We start from the raw sequence: 20,228 nt of genomic DNA, 5'->3' as shown, positions 1-20,228 counted from the left end.
CGTTTTGCTCTTGAAAACCTTTACATCCAAGAAGCAGAGTTTTTAAATAATGTAATATAAACATCTGTTATAAATTCATATCACCCACTGTGCCTTAACATCCAACCAAGAAGCAGAATTTTTTAAAGAATGTAATATAAACATTTGTAACAAGTTCATATCACCCACTGTGCTATTGTTGTTTTTAGGAGAGCACCAGCATTGATATGTAGTTAGCCCAGCAACAGCTCCAGTCCGGCCTGCAAGAGCTCCAGTCCAGGGCGACCCTTCTTCTCTCCTGACCCCAAGCTACTCCCCTAGACCTCCGGCCTCAAAGGGTCAGCAGTGTTTAACAATTCCGTTCTGCAGGAAATTCTGAGCACATAGAGATTTCATGTGCTGTTCTCAACTACGCTATGTCCGTGTCGAGTTTCCCACACTTGCATCTGAGTAGTTTTGTTTAGCTGGAGTGCCTGAGTGGGACGAGTGCTAAAGACACCAGGAGTTATAGCAGTAGTTTTGGTAACGCTAACAGTCAGTTCTCGATGTTGGACATCACGAAGAATGACCAGTTAAATAACGTGTTCCATTTTTTTATGGAATGAACAGAAATTCAGCAAAGAATTTGAGAAAATCAAGAAACAATTCAAGCCATAAATTCAACAGTGTTACCTTGCCAAGGGGAATACTTTTGATGTTGATAGTGCGGGCAACAGTAGCTGTGCGGACTTTCACGGTTTGTCCTTTCAGGGGAAAAAGTGTCCTAAGAGAATGCGCTTTTGACGCTAATGCTGACAAAGGCAGTAATGACTAGGTTGTGAACATACAGAACACGATACATCAATGGGGTGTGTTCTTCTGGCGTGAAATCCGCGAAATATTTGAAACACTCTGCTAAAAGCGAACACGTGCGTTTTGTTACGAGAACTTGAAACTCCGAGCCCAAAGGGCATCGTATTGATTCGAGGCTAAAGAAGGCCTTGAAATATGACAGCATTTTTGTTGTATGATCCAGTGCGCCATTCGACGCTCAACCGAAGTTAATCAGAACTCAAACTCAATCCTTAACATTATCAGTGAGGCCAGCGTGTCATCTCAGCTTGTTGAGCTTCAGGTGAGACCTTACTGTTTTATGTATTTTGAAAATTGGGGCTGATATTTCAGTCCCATTCGTAATCTCAAAACGTCTATATTTCCCATAATTACTGGCTAAAATTCTCAATTCAATATTTGTTTAAATAGGTTGAAACATTGAGTTCATTTCCTTATTCGGCTCCATAAGTTGAACCTTAATGCAATTAATGTTGATAGCTCTTGTTCTCAATGTTTAAATATTTGTTAACGATAAAACAATCCCAATTTCAATCAAAACAGCAGGATTTTTCCTAAATTTTCCTAATTTCAAATATTGTTTCATGTACAATAAACTCTGCACAGAGCTAGCCCCTGTTCTAGCACATTTAATAGTCTTTTATGAGAATAATTGGCTTGATTTGCAAATTTCACTAAGTGTTATTAATATTTTGAAGTTGTTGGTGTTCTAAACATATTTCAAATAAAATTGGACATGATTATTATTTAAAATATGGCCGGGATGTTTGCAAAACAATTTCACTTTATTGCTTTCAGAAGTGAAACTTTAAGTCTTAAGTATGTCCTACAAAAACTTGGCTATATATTCGAGAAATCAACAAATATCAATACAGCGAATTAATTTAATCAGAAAATGCTATAATTACTAGTATAATGGCCCTGGTAGCCAGATAGAGTGGCGTAGGTTTCTCTCACCATAGATGTCCATCGTTTTTTGTATTTCTGTCTAACTCATATACAAAACGTGTTTGATCAAGTACACATACACTTACAGTATTTAACTCACATCTATTGTTTCTGATGATATGTCATACAGTTGTATTGTTTTACTTTTTGATGTTGTTCAGTCTCACATTCTTAGTTTTATACATATAAAGGTGTACAGTATCATGTTTTAAGTTTTATAATGACATATTTAAAGAGTATCACATTAAAAATTATATAGTATTACATGAATTTTAAAGTTGTTGATTCTCACATTTTGTTGTATAGTTGCACTTTTTAAGGAGTACAGTCTCACACTTTAATTTGCTAAAGTTATGCCTGTTTTTGTTTAGATAAGTATTTTACCTTGCTACAAACTGTACTTTACTGTGTATTCTTCGCGGTTTTAAACAACAAAATTTTAATGTAAAGTTGGTGAAAGTAACTCATTGATTCAACGCTATTCTGAGTTCAAATTGGTGAAAAATTAATTGCGATATCCTGAATATCAATTATAGACGCAATGTTTGTCATTAAAAAAGGTGTGTAAAGTAAGTTTGTTTTAATATTCATTCGTCACTAAATACAATCTGGGTTTAGTTTGCTTTTCATTGCCTTTTCAGCAAACATGAGCCAACAAGACAAACATTATTGTACAATCCCGACCCCCTTTTGCAAAAATATTACAACTCTCTCAAGAAATTCAGCACGAAATCCTCTTGTGTCAGCCTTACATGCTTCCTATCAAGATATTTTCCCATGTTTGCTTCATCAACACTTCCAACAGCGGATCCTTGGTAATTTAGACTTCCGTTCCAGCGTGGATTGGGCTTAGCAATAAATTGATGCTGGGCAACGGCAAATTGTTCGGGACGAGTCGCTCGAACGGAAACGATCTGACCTAACAGATAGCTTATAGTGATGTGTCCATTAATGTGACTGACCTCGATATGTTGCTTTTAAATAATGCAAACCGTACACCAGAAGAACAGTCTGCGAGCAATTAAGGCCATTTAACAACCGTTGTTGTCTGGAATTCACGGCTTTGGGTTGACGAATTTGGCATCAGGACTTGCTCTATCTCTGTCTACGGCAGCAGCAGCAGAAACAACAAAAAAACAGGTAGTATTTGAGCGGTGCTCTGGGATACGGGTTTCAATGTATGTGCTTAAAGTGTCATCCCTGATTAGCCTGTGCAGACTGCACATACATTGAGTCATATTGCTTAAAGTGTCATCCCTGATTAGCCTGTGCAGACTGCACATACATTGAGTCCCATTAAAGTGTCATCCCTGATTAGCCTGTGCAGACTGCACATACATTGAGTCCAATTAAAGTGTCATCCCAGATTAGCCTGTGCAGACTGCGCATACATTGAGTCCCATTTTACCAGAATGAGGCTCATATAAGTGTATCAGTCTTCTTTCTGCCCGATTAAGGAAAAGTTCCTAGCATCAAATGGGAATTTTGGTGTTTTTAAATTTATCAAACTTGGTAAATAAAAAGCAAATAACGGTTGATATCATATCAGTTTAAATCACAGAAGGTCAGCGCACAGTGTTGTCTATTTTTCAGCCAAAGGTCAGCCCCTGAACCCAAAGTTTATCATTGTATAACAAAAATTAATATAATTAATGTAATTGTTTCATTCGTTTTAATTTGAGTAAAACAATTATTTAATGCCTTTAGTACATTAAACAATAATTTTCTTTATTTATTTTTAATATTTATTTAAGTGCCTGCATTTTGTTTTAAGAGCCAGTTCTTACAGAACTCTATTCAATCATAGATTGGTAACCAGCTGTACAACAGGCTCTCTTGCCAGCTGGGCCCAGACACCCAGGGACACTTCCTTCGCATGGGTGGTGGTGGGTGGCTCTTGGCGAAGGACTTTTGGGCAGTTCAACGTGTCCTACTCGCAGAGTGCAGCCAATCTAAACATGGGGCTCCACATTTTCCTGGTCAAGATTACCTTATCCAAATAGTAGATTGGTAGTGTAATTTACTTTGTATTATGTGCAGTTGTTTTACTCCAAATTTCAATTCAAATAGTTTGTGTGTGTTATATATTGATAATACTCTCTCATGGGTGCTAACTTAAAAAATCATCAGGTAATCGTAAATATTTGTATTGTTTTGTATTGCCTTGAAAGTGTGTAAGGGGGGGGGGGCTTTAAGATTTATCCTTGTCAGTAATTCTATCTGTCCTTGCTTCCATCATTCCCTATGTCCAACCCACCTTTTTGTTGTTGAACTGCACTTAATAAATATTGGTTTCAGAGGGATGAAACATGTCAGAATCAAGTGTGTAGTATATAGATGGCTATGTTTGTATCAAGTCTTTGGTGTATATCCCATTTGTATCAAAAGCCTACAAACATGATGTATTTCTTATAAATGTTTTACTTAAACAACATTGATTGACTTCCAATATAACTGATACAATATCAGAATGTTTTGAATAATTTGGTTTACATGGGACACATTTATGGGATGCGCTAAGATTTTTTAATCTGTTCGCAGAAGCCTTATCCTCAAAAGTTCAGGTCCAAAGAAAGATGGTGACCAACTGCAACTCAGCCACTTCATCTCAATAGGTAAGTTCTTGTGCCATTGCAAAAGGGGCCACTATGGCAAAGCATTCAGGAGACCTAGTCTCAATAGCCTAAGACGTTAGATGCAATAAAGCTTTAATAAGCAGGTTAAACCTAATTCAAACTTTGGTTTCTGCTCATCATTTAATTGACCAGTTTATCTTATTTCAATTTAGGAGTTCAGCGATAAACTCTTGTATCGAATATAGAAAGAAGAAGTTTCAATTTTAACCCTCAATATCGCATTTTAAAAATTGATCATACAGAGCTATATTAACACTCAAAACAACAACACCAACAAACAATTTATCAGCAGGTACCAACATATTTGACTCTTTAACTCTTTACAAAATTAGGTCCCATACTAATTGTAATTATGATTCTTTTTTCTGCGTAGCTGTTTAATGTCACTTTTGAACTTAGGTGTCCTTTAGGTAATACATTAATAAAAATGCCCGCGGCTACCCATGAATGAATACACTTAATTTAGTCCATTGGCTGATTTGAGAATACCACCAGAACATTGGAAACACGGCCGTGTCTTTCTAACACAGTTTTACTGCGTGTTCAGCATGAAACAATTTTATTTCTTATGAAAAGGCATGATAGATAGAACAGTTTTACACTCCACTCTTCAAATCAATACAATTTGTGCGTAGATTCTACACCATCGTCAGTTCGCGGTTAGTGCGTGTGAATGTCAGAGTTTATATACAGGTCATTGCTGCGTTATATATAATAAAGACGCTATAGCGTGAACTAGCTGAACTGGAATTTTCTTAAGACCAGAAAGATGTTAAATGAAGATATCCAGCGATATAATTATGGTATGTCAATAATAGATTCTTTATGTGTTTTCAACAATACCATAATAAATATTATTTTTAATTAATTTAACAAGAATTATTCCACCATATTGACTAATGTATTAAGAATGAGCGCGATGATTCTCGATACTGTTTATACTCGAATCAAATAGCAAAGCCCGACAAACCACTAAAACAGGTTTGTTTAAAGAACGCGCGTATAAATATTTAAAATATGTACGGATACTTCGCATGTGGCCGGTTGACTCAAATGTTTTAATTTCACTTCCATTATTCTTTTGGTTTTCTGTTTTGTATCTATAGGTTTATGACCAGCAAGATGTAATAATGTAAAATAAGCCGCAAAAACTCCACGTAACATCCCGTTCTGCGTGTGATGCAGCTAAGAACTGCACCGAAAAAGACATTCGGTATCCTTGATCTCATTCATTGAACTCTTTACCTTTCATAAACTCCAACCACAATCAACGCCGTATATCATTTAAAAAGATTTTTCTTGTTTACCATTGATGCATAAGAGAGTTCAGTGATGTCTATAGCTTTGAATAAGATGAATTTTTCTGTTGTCGATATCTGTATATCAACTTTAATGACCAATTGTGACCTATCCACTATGTGATTATAGTTTTAATGGTAAACAAAGCACATGTCAGTAATAGTGTAAGTAGCTTTTCATTGATTGCATCAGGAATCGCCCATATGACTATTACACCCAGAACAATCCTAAATGTTACGTGTTGCAAATCAACACATTTAATGATCATTTTAGTTGATTTGAGCACAAAGTTCTCAAAGTGAGAAATTGTGATCACCTTATGTTAGGGATCATGCTGTGTGCTGCTTCAACTTATAGCTTGTTGCCAATCTAGAAGCATGAGTTGTTATTGAATCTTGATGAAACTTGATCTGAAATCTGGACATTATCTAAGCCAATTTGCATCGTGTTAACATGCATCCTAAAACTAGGTCATCTATTCAAATAACAGAAAATCATGGTCGACACTCTAGAGTCTAGACGTCACGATTAAGATTCAATCTTAATGAAACTTAGCCAGCGTTTGAATCAGGGCCACTTGTGTAAATATAAACTTGGTGTCAAGGCTCAATAATGCTGAAATATGGTCAGAATGCTTTCTTGGCATTTGAATTCAACACCGCTAAATTCCCCCTTAACTTGATTTTGCTAAGAAGATTTATCTTTAAACGAAAAATGCAATAAAAGCTTGGTTTTCCCAGCAAGGCTCATGTATTATAGAATTATTGTGGCAGCTGCATGTGGGCTGTTGGGCAGTGGCCTCACCTATAACCTCTGCTCTCTGTTTTAAGACAATTTAAATTGGATCTTCATGAAAGTTATCCATCATGTTTGTGGGCTTAATAAAAATGTTCTCGTCTAATGAAGACACATTGACCGTTCTGCAATGATTAATAAAAACCAGTCTTCTGGAGTAGTGTAGTTTTTTTCTTCATTTTTAGGTATACGAACTGTCTGTAAAATTGCGATTTGTCTTAGCATAAATGCGATTAGAATTTATTTAATTTTCCTTTTTGTTTACAGCTCATACATTGCATAACTGTGTAATGCTTTGAATAGTGTATCGCACGTGTCTATTTAAATGTCAAATATTGACTTGCCTTCAAGGTAGGACATTGCAGTGAATAGAAGCATGACTTTCTGCTGATGCAACTAGATATTCACTTTGTTGATATTTGATTTTATATGACAACATGCCAGTGAACAAGGCACCCTTCCTAAACCCTCGCCGACTGCGCTAAACGGGAACCTTAATATACATGAGATTCCAGGCGGAATGTAAAATCTGTACCACTCTGATCTCCAGTAGCAGCCCCAGCCGTGGGAGGCCGATTCATGATGCACCTATGGCCTTAATTATCTCTGAACATCCCAACCTCACATGACCTGTAGGGCGGGGATGTATATAAATGATCATTAAATCCCACAAACCAAGGAGAGGTTATATTGGAGTCAATTTTATGTAAGTTGGTCAGTTAGAGGGGCGTTTCGTCTGAATTTTATGTAAATATATTTTTACCTCACCAAATCTACATTTCTAAAGGGATTAAGTTAAAACTTCAATCATGTGAAAACCATGAAGTCTGGATTGAGAGTTAGTGGTGATTTTGTGACAAAGCTCTAACTAAGTATTGGTCAAGTCACTGTCTTGCATAAAAATATTTTACTGTTTCTGTATCTCACCATACATGGGAATTCAGAGGTTGTTATACTTATATTTGATTCAGGGGAAGGGGGGTTAACTAAACGTGTGCCCACAGTTGCACAGAGCCGTGTGAGTATTTTTGTTTAAAAACAACGAAAGCATTATATCCCTTGCATCAATTGTGATCTTAGATTTTAAATCAATGTACTATTGTTCTATTATTTATTTTACATTATACCAAATGTTGCAATATATATATATATAATTGTTTTCCAGTGGTTTGTGTTCAGTGTCAAGCAGTATCCTAGCAATCAAGTCAAGTCAGCGCAGCAGCAACAACAGATGCAGCAGCAGTCGTACGCAATACATCAACAACACTGGTGCATATGCATTAAACTATAAAGAAGTATAAGGCAAACATGTCTGTATAAATTTAGTTTATTCTCAACCATTTAATATTAACTTGTTATATTTATGCCCCCCTTCGAAGAAGAGGGGGTATATTGCTTTGCTCACGTTGGTCTGTCAGTCTGTCTGTCGGTCTGTCGGTCCGTCCACCAGGTGGTTGTCAGATGATAACTCAAGAACGCTTGGGCCTAGGATCATGAAACTTCATAGGTACATTGATCATGACTCGCAGATGACCCCTATTGATTTTGAGGTCACTAGGTCAAAGGTCAAGCTCACGGTGACCCGAAATAGTAAAATGGTTTTTGAATGATAACTCAAGAATGCATACACGGCCAACAGGGCAAACTCTGAACAATATTACTGAAGCAACTGGTCTGTAATCCTAAATCTATAATTATCGGTCCAATGAAACATCATCCTTTGAGTAAAATACAGTGGATCAGTAAAAATATTATCAGAATATGAGATTTTTTGTATGTTTTGTATATTAAATATTGTGTTAATTAGAGCTGCAACGATTCACCAACAGCTCAATTCGATTGGATTTCGATTTCCGACACTCCGATACCGATTATTTCGATTTGATTCATCTTCAAACCTAGTTTTATCATATATCCACTCTTATGCCTCAAAATTAACATTTCTGTTCAAATGTGATTTCAATAAAACACATAAAAAAGAATAGCAAATTAGGAATTTTAATATAAAAACTTCTCACTAGAAGATTGTGTTGATTACACAATAATATAAAAAATAAATAAACAAGAGGGCCTGAAAGGCCCAAGGTATCCCCCGCAACATATGCTTTGTTTGAGGATGGGTGCAAATTGGACGGATGAACATAATGATAGATGGACGGACGGAGGACAATAACACAAAACTAAGACAAAGGAAGGTTCTTAAGCACAAAAGTGCCGGACGGACAGCCGGACGGACGAACAACGCCAAAACAATATCCCTCCGCCTCTGGCGCGGGAATATATTCATACCAAGTTTTAAAGAAATCCGCCAAAGCGCTTCCAAGATATGGCTCCGGACACAAAAATGCCAATAGTAAAAAGCATTTTTTCAAGATACAAAAGGCCATAAGTCTGTTTTTAACAGATGGTGTACAATGCCATTTGGCGTGCATCATCCTCTTATGCATATATATACTCATACCAAGTTTCAATGAAATCCGCCAAAAAACTTCCAAGATATGGCTCCGGACACTAAAAAGCATTTTTTCAAGATACAAAGGGCCATAAGTCTGTTTTTAACAGATGGTGTACAATGCCATTTGGTGTGCATCATCCTCTTATGCATATATATACTCATACCAAGTTTAAATGAAATCCACCAAAGAACTTCCAAGATATGGCTCCGGACAAGTGCCGGCCGGACGGACAGCCGGACGGACGGACGGACAACGCCAAAACAATATCCCTCCGCCTCTGGCGGGGGATAATAATGATAAGAACGTATCTGGAATCATATGAATGGTTGTACTATCACTATTATACTTTTACCCAAAACCGCTATAAGCATGTCTTCCATTGTGCCATGACAGCATCACCTGTTACCTGTAGGACAAATCACATTCTCTAATAAACTTAACGAAATTCCAACAGAAATAGAACTACTTTTCTGGCTCGCGACTTCAGTAGTTGCACTTGTGCCACCTCTTAGTCTTGCTAAATCAACGTTATGTTTGCGTTTGACATATTGCATTAGAGTAGTGGTTGAGCCGGACTTAGCGTACGCCACATCCATGAAGCACAGTTTGCACTTTGCTTTATCGGTATGGCTACCATCCCGAAACCCAAAATACTGCAACACTTTTAGTTTTTGCTTCTTAGGCGCATCTGATAATTTCAATTTGTCGGCAACAACTTGTTCAGCCATTTTGACGCTTTTTCCGAAAGTAGACCGTAACGCGCTTATTGATTGGATGACTAAAGTATTAAGCAACCAATCGCGCGCGTCGTAATTACAGGTAAAGAAAAAACCTCCACCTTCCCGTATCAATAGTCAGAATACAGCGTGCTTTACGTATCTATGCATATATATGTATATATGTTAAAGAATCGAATCGAATTTGGTAGGTTTGGTATCGTAATCGAATCGAAGCATTTCAAATCGATTTTCAATGAATCGGATCGAATCGTTGCAGCTCTAGTGTTAATGTTTAATTTTGTTGATTAATATAAATATAAGCAGGACAGGGTAGGTAATACACTATTATATCTTTCTTATATACAGGGGAAACAAATGCAATAAGTTTATATTTCATGTTTAATGAATAGAGGATATCACCCCCCCCCCCTTTTTTTTTAACATGATGTAATAAATTACCACACCCCACATTAAACCCCTTCTCACACCCCACCCCCTCTCACCCCCCTACCCCCCCATCCCCCTACCCCCCCATCCCCCCTATCCCCCCCCTACTTCCCCACCCCCCCACCCCCCCCAATTTATTTTTTTTAAACATCTTATAAATTACCACACCCGACATTATACCCCCCTCTCACCCCCCTACCCCCCACCCACCCCCCCAAAAAAATATTTTTTTAAACATCTAATAAATTACCCACCCCACATTATTACCCCCTCTCATCCCTCAACTCCCTACCCCCCACCCCCCCTACCCCCCAGCCCCCCACATCTCCCACCCCCCAATTTTTTTTTTAAACATCTTATAAATGAACACACCCCACATTAATACCCCCCTCTCACCCCCCTTCCCCCCACCCCTTCTACCCCCCCCCACCCCCCCACCTACCCCCAATTTTTTTTAACATCTTATTAATTACACACCCCACATTATACCCCCCTCTCACCCCCCTAAACCCCCCACACCTCCCCATTTTTTTAAACATCTAATAAATTACCCCACCCCACATTATTACCCCCTCTTCACCCCTTCCCCCTAACCCCCACCCCCCACCCCTCCCCCCATTTTTTTAAACATTTTATAAATTTCCACACCCCACATTATACCCGCCTCTCACTCCCCCCCCCTACTCTACCCCACCCCCACCCCCCCATTTTATTTTTATTTTTAAACACCTTATACATTACCACACCCCACATTATACCCCCCTCTCACCCCCCTACCCACCCCCCACTCCCCCATCCCCCCCCCAAAAAAAAAATAAAAATAATTTTTTAATCAAGGTCAAGGTCACAGTGACTCAAAATAGTACAATGGTTTCCGGATGATAACTTACATTAGGTCAAAGGTCAAGGTCACAGTGACAAAAAAACGTATTCACACAATGGCTGCCACTACAACTGACAGCCCATATGGGGGCATGCATGTTTTACAAACAGCCCTTGTTTATCAAAATATATGTAAGCATATTGATACATATAACTTTGCTTTGATTAAGTGTTCGTTTTATTTCACTCTGCCTCTTCTTGCCATGTTGAGGATGGCCCGCACATTGCCCCTGTACTGACCTGGGGGTTATTTGTATGGTCTATGGGCTTGGATGGTCATGGAAGTAAGAAAGTGTATGATTTTAAAGGGATTTATTCACAGATTTTGTATTTATTGTAAGTTATTCCATTAACTGTACTATTTCCATTGTAATTCTATCTATTAAAATAGATTGCAAATTCTTTAACCCATTTATTTTATATTGATCCATCGTTATCTGCAAATAAAGATCCATCTTTATCAGTAAAGAAAAGGACACTAACATAGGGCATCAGCAAGAACTAATTAAGATCCGCAACATTTAGGTTGGTGACTGTGTCTTTTTTAAAAATCATTACTATTTCTCTAGATCTAATTATTCATTTCATTACGTACATGTATGTGCAGACGTGAAAAGACTGGAATAATTTAAAAATTAATAATTCATTTAAGTCTTTTAAGCGGATACTTTGGGCGCTTTACACCCCAAGGTACGTGATTAATAAATTTTATGAAAAAGAAAAAAAATCTAGCTATGATCTCTTTTAAACCACAGGCCTTGGTTGTCAGTGATGTTCTGGCTTGGTCATTTTTAACTGTCTACAGACCCCCCCCCCCCCGGTTGGATTGGACAAAATCCAAGGGAAGTAATAAAGCTTTAAAGGGAGATGATGTCTATACCTGCCAAATGATAAATTGAAATTTTATTTCAAAGTGGCACAGTAGGGGGAATTGTGTTTCGTGTTTCTGACAAACACATCTCTTGTTGTCAAGCTTTCGCAGCCAAGAGTTGGCACCCGCTATGCAGTGCTCTTGTTTCATTTGGCACATGATTGACTTTATTTCCAGGAAAACCAGATAACAAAGCGTTGATTTTGTTCTGGATGCATTAGCAGTCACAGTACATGAACCGACAGTAGTCATCTTCTCGAGATTCTGGCCTCTGAACCATCAGTCTATGAACATAATGCAGAGCAATCTAGGGGTGAGTTTTCAAGTCATGTGTTTATTTTTGGTATGCCCACTAATTCAGAGATGTGTGGGTGCATGTAGATTCACCCTTGTCCGTCGATACATCAATCCAGCTGTCAAATTTTGTGTCTAGTGTAACCTTGAAAAGTATTGCTTCTTGTGTGATGAAACCAAATATATTTACCATAATGCAAACTTTCCTACTTGTGTATTTTGTTTCATAATTTCTTTGATATAAATTGAGTTTTGAGACACAAGTAGAAAACCTTTCTCTTACTTCATACAAGTCATTTGAGTTTTCTCAAAAAAACTCTCGCCAAATGCATATTTTTGTGGCCATCATCTAGTAGGCCCTTCCTTATTGTTATTTATGATTAGGTAATATTTGTCCGATAGCAAAAAGTATCTTTATAAAAAATTCGGGTACAGCCTAATATTGGCCGGGTGCCTTAAAGCGCATTTTTGTACCCTGGGTATAGTGTGGTATACTTTAAGAGTACATGGAATACTCTTAAGTAGTACGCGAGCCAACAAGGACCAATCGAGCCATCATTTCCTCTATGGATTCAAATCAGATCATTCGAAACACCCTATGGAAGTTCTGTGCTTGTTCTTTATTTCCTTTGGTTTCAACAATTGAAGGAAAAACTGTATTACATCTTTCTTTTTTCAGACGCCAATTGACGAAATCAAACTGACCAATCAGCAACAAAGCCTGTTGCAGCAGTTGTTACCATATTGACCCCAGTCAAATCATGGAAGCTTAGACATAAATACTGTTTAAGATGTGCCAGTCTCTACAGACCTCGTGGTCTGTTAAGCACTTACTCTGACAGGTGTCATCTTTGGTTTTTGTGACGGGTGGAAAATGAATAACCTTGTTCAGATTGAAATGGCAGAATGAAAAAGCACAATTCACGCGAAAAGCCATATATTAATTTGACCAGCCATGGTTTGTTGGAAGAAAAACAATCTGTCATGTATTATGGAAACTTTGATGCTGTCAGTCATTAACAATTGATGAGATATGTTAAATGTTATAATGAGATTAAGGTAACTTGATAAAGGCGTGTATGTTAAGTAATACTTTAAGCCCACATATTGCACGTCTATATAAATACTTTGTTTGTATTACGACACTTGCATCTGATAACGTTATATGCATGGAAAATAAATTTTACTTCAGACATTCTTTCATACATTGAGCTTGAGATAATTCAAAGCTGTATAAATGATGCTGGTAACTTGGACGCAATCACAAAATATGTATTGGATTCTGTTCATGTAACTTGTAATGCTGGTAACTTGGACGCAATCACAAAATATGTATTGGATTCTGTTCATGTAATAAGCATGTTTCAGTTTTCTGTTTTTACATGCAATATAGAAATGCTAGCTAAAATAACTGTGCAGAAAGGTTGAGAGTTTGAGGCTTCCTATTTGATCTGTCTGTCTGTCTTTTTCTATACAATAATCTTATTAAGTTTGCTCATTTGGGTCCGTATTTTATCAAGAATCTTGTTAAGTATGGCAGTATTTGAAATGAATATAAATTGAATGTAGACAACATTATTTAATCTTTCAATTGTCAGTTCTGTATTTACTTCTTTAACTTTATTGATTTGAATGGAGATTGTTTGTTAAATTATAAGATAATTACTTGTTCTTTATTTGGAATGCTTTAATTGTTTTGAAACTGAGTATTTAAAAATAAATTTATTAAATAATTATGATAAGGTTCATGAATAAAAGCCAAAGTCGTGATTGTTATTGTCTATTTTTTGTTGTTATATACATTATTTACATGCTCATAAATGTTGACAATTGTGTTCGGACATAATATATGTTTTATGTCTTACATTTGTGTATATACACATTTTGAAGACCGGATTTTCATGCTCTCAACTCATTTACCGGTAGTAACTTTACCAAAAATAAATGTTTATCACTGTATGATGGTAAATTTTGCAACTGATATATAGAGCAACTTTAAAATAATTGTATGTTCGATGTAAATAACTCATATATTGTTTCCATTTTGATGAGATAAACTCTATGTTTTCACTCCTTTGTACACATCATTTGTAAATGGTACATCTTGTAGATTTTTGGTAACGCAAACAATTTAGCTGCTGTTAAACATTTATACAGGATAACAGATTCTGAAATTTAGCAATACGAACAGGTTGTTAGATGCAATGCTTTTTAGTTTTCAAAGTTTACCAAGTATTTAAAACATTTGCTTAATTATGTTTTACATTCTAAAGAATAATTGATATCTCAAAACGTAAATCACTTAATTACAAATCAAGGGAGAGTTATGTAATATGCTTGCAATTGCTAAGAAGTGCAGTTGTTGTTTTTTTCTTTTCCGGTTAAAGCAATGTCATTTGCTTAAAAAAGTTGTCTCCCTTGTAAGAAAATTAATGTGTTCACATCTCAACATAACAAGTAAATTCATACAGTACATGTATTTAAAATTATTCACATGATATTCACCAATAAGTCTAATGGAATTTGTAGAATAAAATATAACATGTTATTATGACGATTATAAGTGAATGTTTGGCACAAAATGCCTCTTAATCTCTATATTTACAACTTCAGCAAATGTCTAAGACCAGATTTTCCTAAATGGTGTGGTTGTTGACATTAATATTAAATTTAGTTCATGAACCATAAATGTTTTGTTGTTGAACATATAAAAAAAGCTTTATGTATATTAATTTTATGTCATATTTCAAACATATCATATTGATACGATTGACAGAAAATAAACATTTTGCTTTAATGTGTATACATGAAGTGTATACATGAGTAACGATTGGTACCATTCAAGCATGTTAATAATGAACTATAGTTGTAGTACTAGATGCATTTTTAGCTCATCTATTTTTTGGAGAAAAAAAAATGAGCTATTGTCATCACCTTGGCATCGGCGTCCGGTTATGTTTTGTGTTTAGGTCCACTTTTCTCAGAAAGTATCAAAGCTATTGCATTCACACTTGGTACACTTACTTACTATCATGAGGGGACAGAACAGGCAAAGTGAGATAACTCTGGGGTGCATTTTTACAGAATTATGTACCCTTTTTATACTTAGAAAATTTAAAATTTGGTTAAGTTTTGTGTTTAGGTCCATTTTATTTGTTAAGTATCAAAGCTATTGCTTTCATACTTGCAACACTTACTAACTATTATAAGGGGACTGTGCAGGCAAAGTTATGTAACTCTGACTGGCATTTTGACAGAATTATGTGCCCTTTTTATACTTAGAAAATTGAAAATTTGGTTAAGTTTTGTGTTTAGGTCTACTTTATTCCTAAAGTATCAAAGCTATTGCTTTCATACTTGCAACACTTACTAACTATGTTAAGGGGACTGTGCAGGCAAAGTTGCATCACTGTAGTTGTCATTTTGACGGAATTATGGCCCTTTTTTGACTTAGTAACTTTGAATATATGGTTATATTTTGTGTTTCGATCCACTTTACTTCCAAAGTATCAAGCTTTGTATTGCTTTCAAACTTCAAATACTTTCAGGCTATCATGCGGGTACTGTACCTGGCAAGTTGAATTTTACCTTGACCTTTGATTGACTATCAAGGTCAAATTATTAAATTTTGCTAAAATTACCATAACTTCTTTAGTTATGATTAGATTTGATTGATACTTTGACATAAGAACTCTTTCCTGACATACCAAAATAGACTCTACCCAAACCATTCCCAAAGCCCCCCCCCCCCCCCCTCCAACCCCTGAATCCAGAATCCCCCATCCAATTTTTTTTGTTTTTCATTCTTTTTTAAAGATCATCTCATAAATAAAACCATCACACTATACCCTCCACCGCCCCCCCCCCCCCAATTTTTTTTATTTGTTAAAAACAACAAAAAAAATTATTTTATTTTTGAAATACCGTCCAACCATCCCACTCAAGAATACCCCTCCCCCCCCCCCCCAAAAAAAAACAACAACAACAAATTGTTTGTTTTCTTATTTTTTGAAGATAATGTAATAAATGACCACACCCCAACAATATACACCCCTCTCCACTCCACCCCTCCCTCCTTTGTGATTGAAGTATTGAGAGTCCCTTCACCTTTAAAAGAAAAATAGATGAGCGGTCTGCACCCTCAAGGCGTTGCTCTTGTTTTGATCATGTCTTAATTTGTTCGTCTACTCCAAATAAACATGTTGCATTTGTAAATAAAGCGTGTATAACCTCTATGTACTGTCCCAAGGTCTGTTTTCAAATACTTGAGTACCTCATATTTAGCAGAGACTTACCAATTTATGGCATTATTTGTTATGCACATGTCTGACTTATATAAATATCTTCAAGTTCTGAGATTACTGTTAAGGGTATTTTAAAGGTAAAAGTTTAAATATTTCTATAGACTGTAACCTGGTGTCTGTTAAGTTAATTTTAATACATTTATAATGTCTAGCGTATTGAATGTGTAAGTGTCTTTATTCTCGCCCGCATGCATTGTTGCTGTATGCTTTGACAAAGCTTACTACACAACCTATGTGTTTGTTTATCATTTATAACCAGTGGTTTGTCCGCAGAGGTTACATAATACTATATCACTTAATAAATCAACTTCATTTATTGATTTGATTTTGTATATATTCACTTCTCATGACTGAATCTGCAATAGGCCTTTGAATATGTGGTAAGAAAAACATTTTTTATTAAACGTTAGAAACTTTATTATCAGATTTTGACAGATGGTGGTTAACATTTAACTGGAGAGTAGCCGGGAAAAAAATGGCTGTAAAACAGTGAAGTTTGATCCACTTTTAGTTATGTCTTATATATCACATTATCTATATTTTTTGTTAATTTGGATCATAATGATCTTTAAAAAATGGAATGATTATGAGGGTTTCCAAAATGATGCATTTATTTTATGTTAAAGTTATTGCTTTCAATTTTAATTTGTTATAGAAATATTTAAGTTTATGTGACTTACAGAGATATACATGTTTATGTAAGTGATGTGCTGTTTGATGATTTAAGAATTGTCTTGCACTCTGATTAAAGTAGATCGCCATTGATTCAAGTTCGAATACTGATGTACAGTTAAAGTGTGTTGTACTTTCAAATAAAAATACTATGTAAATATAGTTCAGTTATCCCTTGTTTACAAGATCACATTTTTATTGCTCATCGTTGGTGTTGGTGTTTGCATTCGGACACAATAATGCTTTCCTTATATGTTTATTATGTAGACCTGCTTTTACAAGACCACATTCTGACAAGCTTAAATGTATGTATATAATGTAGTTCCTCATTTTCCAGACCACATTTTGATGTTCTTAAACGTGTTCAAAGCTTGACGAAATTTTTGTTGACATTTAGCCATTTACATTTATAATAACTGAACAACAAATGAATTGTCAGTGTAAATAAATAATTTATTGTTGTTCGATCAGTTAAAGTATTTCACTGTTTTCATTCACACTTTAAATTAATAACATAACAAGTTGTAAGGTACACACAATCTATTTCAACAAGGGAGACAATTTTGAATTTGTTTTTTAAGAATATAACATATCTTTATCGAGATAGAGAGAATGACAGTTTTGACAATTTTAACAATATTACATCACTCTCCGTTGACTTGTAATTGACTTATTTTCATTAACCAGTTTTAATTGTTCTTTCGATCATATACAATTTATCTTAAGATATTTTTACAAAACAAGTAAACACATTTTCATGTAGTGTCTTAATTTGAATTGTATGTAATGAAAAGCAAGGCATATAACAAGGTATTTTAATTTAAAGTATGGTTTTCTGTTTCCCACAAGCACACACCAGTCATTTGATATACATCTGTACTATATCTAAGTTTAATATGATAAATTACACAAGCTTTGCATCTAAAAGATGGATAAAATGAAAATTATGTGAACATATGAATGAAAACAGTGAAATACTTTAACAAATTCAATTATAAAAAACAACAAGTTTACTTTTGTACACAAGTTGAATAAACTATTATACATTTTTTGTAGATGTCAACAAGTAAAGTACTTCAGTTAAGTGCTTAAATAAAAAATAAACGACACGTTGTTAAATAAAAAGTTATCAATTGTTTCGTCGGAAAAATACTTCAGAATATTTATGTCAGGTATACCAACAAAGAAAAACAAAATATTAACATTCTTTTTCTTAAAATAAAAAGAAACACGTTTAGTTTAAGAACAGATAATAATATTTTAAACTAGAAAGGTCTTTTAAATAGGTAAGGTTTCTCATGACGAAGTATATAATTAATTTGAAATAGTGGAAATATAATTAACGTCGTGATGCATATATAGTACAATAAAGCAAAGTATTTTTTAACAAAACCCATATCATAAGATTTGTATATACTCAATTCATGTTGACGAAATGCTTATTCTTTTAGAAAAAATACCGTGTACAGTCAAATTAGTTTTTGTTGATTTTCTTTACAATTTATTAAATGTATATACGTACTTATGTATAATACTATATATTTCGTATAACATTCAAAGTGCCATGTTTTAACACTTAATAACTGTCCTTTTATGTCGGTCATTCAGCCCATTTGAGCCGCATTCTGATAAAATGTGACTTAATGCATGTTGTCTAAGTGTTGTCCCAGATTGGCAGTCCGCACATGCTAATTTGGGACGACAGTTATCGCTTTAATAAATTTTTCATTTTCAAGAAGTATCTTTTTTAGCGAAATCAAGTTTCGGAAAGTGTCGTCGGTGATTACCGGCAGAATGTTAGGATTGCACGGGCTTATCTGGGACAACACTTTACGCACATGCATTACTACCCTTTTTCCGAAAGCGCGGCTCATTTAAAAGTTGATAAAAATCAGAATGACGACAGTTCCTTAAGATATATCCTCATTAGAGATTGTATGTGGAACCAAATCATGTTAAAGCAATAAACAAAACCATAACCCTTTTTTCTGAGTTGTAGTTACTTTGTCCAAATCTCCATGTTCAATTCTCAGCGCAAAGACAAATAACACTCCTGCTGTTTTTAGTTTATATATTGTTTCCTTGAGAAAGCTTAGTAATGACGAACGCTAGGCGGACACCATTTCCACCGAGTCACTGCGAAATATAAGAACATGTTTAAGGACAGTTTGACAATACGACAAGCAGACGGACGGACAAATATGCAGACATTAAAGACAGACCGGCTAGATACATTTAAATCTAGACATTCGCATAGTTACTTTTGTTCTTATGTACTGATATTTCAGTATTATATCAACAGTATTTTAAAACACATGTACACCAAACAAAATCCATGCGAAAAAAACACATAATTTCCAATTGATGGAAATGACGCTTAGTCACTGAATATTATTTCCTTTATAAGTAAAACATTTAGTAAGCGTCATCAGCTATCGCATGAATAGAAACAAGAAATATCAATAAACATCAGATAACAATGCTTATTGAGAGATATTAACTAGAAACTTCACAATTGGTAATTGTCGAGTCCTTTTCAGCTCACCTGAGCACAATGTGCTTATGGTTAGCTTTTGCGATCGTCTTTTGTCCGGCGTGCGTTGTGTGGCGTCAACATTTGCCTTGTTAACACTCTAAATTTTTCCGGTTGGTTTAAACACATGACCTCTATGGTCCGGGGCATTTTTCCTTATATGGCAATAATACTTGTTAGCACTCTTAAAGTTACATTTATAGTTCCCTTTTCATAGGACTTGGTCACAACATTTGTTCTAATGCTATCTTGGGCTGCAAACAACAGGTCAGTTCCTTTGTATCTTTGTGAGGTGAGCGACTTTGTGCCTTTTACGTTTTTTGATCAGTACGTGTGTCAATGTTTTGAGAACGGTATAATTTCCATAAGAAACGATTTTTGTAAAGTTTGTTTGAACTCTGAATAGGCAGGTGTTTTAACCCATTTATGCCTAGTGGACTCTCCCATCCTTCTAAATTGGATCATTTTATTTCCAAAATTAGGGATGTCTAGTATATTTATTTCTATATTTAGAATATTGCTTACAGAAATTCCTAAAAGCAAACAGCGCAGACCCTGATGA

The 20,228-nt window shown here is 35.4% G+C and overlaps 1 protein-coding gene across 1 annotated transcript in view; it reads left to right on the top strand.

The window, feature by feature from the left end:
* LOC127875800 (uncharacterized) overlaps positions 1 to 19,117 on the top strand; it is a 215,757-nt gene extending 196,640 nt beyond the window's left edge. Inside the window, exons 4-11 of the mRNA XM_052420571.1 lie at positions 189 to 1,093; positions 2,400 to 2,898; positions 3,566 to 3,768; positions 4,300 to 4,373; positions 6,933 to 7,194; positions 7,654 to 7,783; positions 12,041 to 12,176; positions 12,837 to 19,117. The gene's annotated coding sequence lies outside the window, so the exon portion shown is untranslated. The remainder of the gene's footprint in view (positions 1 to 188; positions 1,094 to 2,399; positions 2,899 to 3,565; positions 3,769 to 4,299; positions 4,374 to 6,932; positions 7,195 to 7,653; positions 7,784 to 12,040; positions 12,177 to 12,836) is intronic.
* Positions 19,118 to 20,228: the final 1,111 nt, after the last annotated feature.

The sequence above is a fragment of the Dreissena polymorpha genome, chromosome 1, assembly GCF_020536995.1.
Source record: "Dreissena polymorpha isolate Duluth1 chromosome 1, UMN_Dpol_1.0, whole genome shotgun sequence".
Taxonomy (NCBI): domain Eukaryota; kingdom Metazoa; phylum Mollusca; class Bivalvia; order Myida; family Dreissenidae; genus Dreissena; species Dreissena polymorpha.
Note: the sequence above shows the minus strand (reverse complement) of the source record. Positions and strands in the feature narration are given on the sequence as shown.